Source organism: Arachis ipaensis, chromosome B06 (assembly GCF_000816755.2).
Source record: "Arachis ipaensis cultivar K30076 chromosome B06, Araip1.1, whole genome shotgun sequence".
NCBI lineage: Eukaryota > Viridiplantae > Streptophyta > Magnoliopsida > Fabales > Fabaceae > Arachis > Arachis ipaensis.
Window position 1 is genome coordinate 104,258,160 of NC_029790.2, and position 5,259 is coordinate 104,263,418.

At 29.6% G+C, this 5,259-nt stretch overlaps 1 long non-coding RNA gene across 1 annotated transcript; it reads right to left on the minus strand.

Annotated features, from left to right (window-relative positions):
• Positions 4,071–4,402, minus strand: LOC110264096. The gene is made up of 2 exons (XR_002349828.1): positions 4,364–4,402; positions 4,071–4,206 (listed from the first exon to the last, which is right to left on the minus strand). It is a non-coding gene; the product is annotated as an uncharacterized LOC110264096 (long non-coding RNA).

The window sequence follows — 5,259 nt, forward strand, 5'->3', positions numbered from 1 at the left end:
AAGGGAAGATGAAAAAGCACAATATTATAGCGTTAATTATTTACTAAAAGTATACACACAAAATCAGCCAAATACTTTTTTTTTTGCATATAAAAAATAAATTTTTTTTCTAATACTAACATTATCCTAAAAGTTAAGCACTTACACGTGGCATGTCATTTCCGTCCATATTTAGATTGTACAAAGTTAATAACAAAGAAACAATTCACATTATGTAACAATATTATCAAAATTAAATCCTTATAACAAAAAATGACAAATTTAAGCTATAAACATGTATAAACAATTATAATATGAGTAATTTTTTTTAAATTAAATCTTACAAAATTTTTTAATTCAGTGATAAAAATGGACAGAAACTCTAACTTCAGTCATGCATTAGAGAAGTAAAAATTTATCTACCTATACTATTTGAATAGTTATACTTTGAATATGTATTGATATCATTAACGTATAATATAGAGGATGTCCAATAAATAAACAACATAATTTTAGAAATCAAGAGCAAACCTATTATTATTTTTTAAAAGATATTAATACTATAACTATTAATAAACTCTCATATTTTTTATTTTTATTTGTATTTTTTATATATATATATATATTAATTTTTTTTGTAAAAGAACAAATCTACGGAATGGTTATTTTTTCATTTATTTTTTTCTTTTAAACATATTGTTAGTTAAATTTCTATCATACTCAAGAAACAAATATATCTTTAGAATATCGGTAAAATGGTCTTGTCTAGATTGGTATTCATCATAGATAAACGAAGAACTAATCGCATCGTACAACCATATCGATCCTTTTAGAGTGTGGATCTTATCCGATCCGGTGATAGTGCAAATCGAATAATAGTCGTGATTGTCTTCGTGAGCGCTTATATTAGAGAACGTGACTTCCATATTTGATTTAATTGTAAAGAGAGAAAAGATTAATGTAGTTGAGTATGCAGAGTGTATATCTTCTTAAAAGAACCTTCATGTAATTGCTCTCAACGAGACAGAAACTGCATAGACTAGAACTCTTTTGTTTTCTCCTTTTCTTATTTTGACTTTATTTTATGTCATAAAAAAGATCTTAATTTTCTTTTAGTACCATATTAAGTTCACATTAATAAATAAGTTCTAATTATAGTTCAAAATCCATCCCAAAGATCATAACCTTAACTTATCAAACTGTTAACAAATAAAGTTTAAATTGGTAACACTCTGTCTTGACTCAGTTACAAATCTATAAACGAATCAAATTCATGCTGTCACTATATTAATACTGAATTAAAGTTGCATTAAATTGCTAGTATTTTATTTTAGACTTGCTCCAGATTAAAAGTATTATCTAAAATTTTTTTAACACTATACTATTATATCATAAGTAGCCTAAATAAAAACATTAAGCAAAAAAATAATAAATTAAAGAAATTAATTTTCTTCTACTACTTGAATTAATAGTTGGTGTAACAAATTTTTTTCATAAATTAAAGAAATTAATTTTCTTCTACTACTTGAATTAATAGTTGGTGTAACAAATTTTTTTCATAAATTAAAAAAGTATTTCCAAAAACCTTTTTACTTAAATGAAAGTATTTTATAATATACTATTAATATTTTATAAAATAATATAATATTATAACTATTTATAATATCTCAGATTTCTTATCTTTAATTTTTTATAACTAGTAACCTTTATGTGTAAGTACACAAATATATCCTTAGCTTATTCTTTCGTTTATTTCTTTTTTATAAACATATTTTAATTGTTAATTTTTTATCGTACTCAAGAAGATGATCTGAATTTGCGTGATTTCTGTACATTCAATCTGGTCAGGCTATTTTCATTGGTTTTCATTGCAAAAATAATTCTAATGTATAAATATCTAAGGTCTAGAATTCAATCCCATAAATATTATTTAAATAACTAAATTCTAATATTAGGATTTGATTAGTTTAATCTCCAAAGAAATATTCTAATTTAATACTATTTATAGTAAACATAAATTACACTAGTTATACTACAATTGTACTTAATTATTTGTTCTTAGACCTATTATACCTTTTTTAAATTATACAAATTATACTATAATTTTACAAACTATTTATTTTTAAATTATAAAATCAAATTATTGTATTATTAATTAATATTTTTTTCTATTAATATAAACATTATGCAATTATTTTATGAAAGTTAGTTAAAAAAATTTCACCGAAAATATCTCTATAGAAAAGTTAGCAACTTAGCAAATCTTTCTTTTCTCATTAGCATATTTAGCTTTCCAAATAGAGTGGCACTAGTAACGTGCTTTTTGGGGCCTTTTCCTCAATATCTTTCCAAATCTTTCTTTATGGCTAGTAGATATTGTTTTGAGACACTTAGATTTGTTTGTTTAATTGAAAATCAATGTCAAGTTGAAGGGTTAGGATTTTAATTAACCAATCTTACAAGATTTTAAAAGTTTACTATTTCATAATTACTCCCACATCAAATACCATTTGTTGTTGTACAGTTCGAACGTGAGTGTTTGTTTTTGTTTCCTCGTCTAATTCATGTCAGGTCATACTGTCGCAATTGGTGTTTTTGCTCTATGATTTCTGGAAAAAGCATTCTTTTTCGTCTTTTAAAAAAAAGAAAAAAAATGGAAATTCTTCTAATATATGGTTTAGTATTAAAAGTCATATTAAAATAGATTAAAGTTATAACATATTTTGCTTTTCTTTTTTCCCAGTACTAAGCTTAAATTATGAATTTGTTTTTTTTTTTTGATTTCCCATGGTATCTCCCAACCCGGCAGGTCAAGGACTAATCCGTCGCGGTATATAGTTTTTATTTAGTATATCAAATTATATTTTCTATTTCATGCACTGGTAATAGGCCATAGTTGATTAGTTGGGGCCCAAGAACTACATATGGAAGGTGAGCAAGTCCATCTGTTGAGGAAAAAAACAAAAGAAGAAAATGTGGCCTGAAAGACAGATGCTAATGAGTGGTAGCTGGGAAAACTTATAAAGAAAATGCCTCCACGTATGAACTTAATTAATTAGAGTTGAAGGTACCAACTGGTTTGAAACACTAAACTGATAGTTAATTAGAGCTGAAGGTATCAAGTCCTTATCCTCCAATGTTTTACTGTTCTCCCCTGCTTTGGCGAACCAGGGGATTGTCCGCCGTTGGACTACTACCGGATAGATTAGTTCAAACTCCAAATCTAGTTCACAACTAGAAAATGGATTAATACAGACAAATTTACAGACAGATTTAGTCTTTATTACAGATGGATTTTTGGTTACCAACGAAATTACCGACAGATTTTGTCCCTCTGTAAAAGCCCCGTCGGAAATTATTTATCGACGGATTTTTTTTTCCGACGGATTTTTTTTTCGTCGGAAAATTACCGACGGATTTTTACCAGTTACCGACAGATTTTACCTCTGTAAATTCTCCATCCATTTTCCAAAGGCGACGAACTTTCCAACGGATTTTCCGTCTGTAATTACAGACGGATTTTCAGACGGATTTTTCGTCTATAATTACAGACGGATTTTCAGACGAATTTTCCGTCTGTAATTACAGACGAATTTTCCGACAGATTTTTCGTCTGTAAATATAAATTTAATACAAATTTATTACAAAATAAACTTGTTTTCATTCAAAATAAATATAAATTTAATACAAATTTTATCTAATTTTATTCGAATATAATATTTCAAAAAATAAACAAATTCATCGTATTATCAAACTAAAAGAAAAGTACTATAAATAAACAAGTCAATATAATTCAAATATAAACAAAGTATAATCCCTAAGCAACACTGGTTTACAAGGAAATACATGAGCACAGATTGAACATTAGTTGTTCAATTCTTTTAAGATCCATTCAACGTTTCCTCTTTCCCCTGGCGGCTTGTTCTGCTAAGACCTTTGGGTTTCTTCTGCGTGCCACAATAATTTTTGGAGGAGTGATAACCACTACAGAAAGCATAGAAAAACAATTGAATAAAGAAAATGAAGCAAGGATCAAACGATTATATTCTACTTCATTCATTTAAACATGTTAAGAATTAATGAAATCATACTGTGGCACTGGATTTGAAAGGTATAGTATCATAAGGATGCAACATTGATTGATCATGGGGCCTATGAAACAGTAAGTGTGCTATAGATCGATCAATGGGGTTTGTGTCAGTTTCCATATCCATGAATCTCATACACCTGAATGAAGTTGCAGGTTATACTTATCAAGAAGATTAAATAGCATTATATTTCTGCAATAAATTAAAAAAGTTTGTTTAACAGTACTTTCTATGCACTGACATTAAGTACTTATAACTCTAAGCAATAAAACTGAAGTGAAGACAGCAACCAATACCTGCTACCATTATGTGGCATGATGAGCGGATAATTTATACGCTTTTTGACATTATTTTTAGTATGTTTTTAGTAGGATCTAGTTACTTTTAGGGATGTTTTTAATAGATTTTGTGTTAAATTCACATTTCTGGACTTTACTATGAGTTTGTGTGTTTTTCTGTGATTTCAGGTATTTTCTGGCTGAAATTGAGGGACTTGAGCAGAAATCAGATTCAGAGGTTGAAAAAGGACTGCTGATGCTGTTGGATTCAGACCTCCCTGCACTCAAAGTGAATTTTCTGGAGCTACAGAACTCGAAATGGCGCGCTTCCAATTGCGTTGGAAAGTAGACATCCAGGGCTTTCCAGCAATATATAATAGTCCATACTTTGGCCAAGAATTGACGACGTAAACTGGCGTTCAACGCCAGCCTTCTGCCCAAATTTGGCGTCCAGCGCTAGAAAAGGATCCAAAACCAGAGTTGAACGCCCAAACTGGCACAGAAACTGGCGTTCAACTCCACAAATGGCCTCTGCACGTGCTACACTTAAGCTCAGCCCAAACACACACCAAGTGGGCCCCGGAAGTGGATTTATGCATCAATTACTTACTCATGTAAACCCTAGTGACTAGTTTATTATAAATATGACCTTTTACTACTGTATTAGGCATCTTTGAACGCATTGTTCTTAGACCATAGGGGCTGGCCACACGGCCATGCCTGGACCTTCACTTATGTATTTTCAAACGGTAGAGTTTCTACACTCCATAGATTAAGGTGTGGAGCTCTGCTGTTCCTCAAAGATTAATGCAAAGTACTACTGTTTTCTATTCAATTCATCTTATTTCACCTCTAAGATATCCATTCGCACCCAAGAACATGATGAAGGTGATGATTATGTGTGACGCTCATCA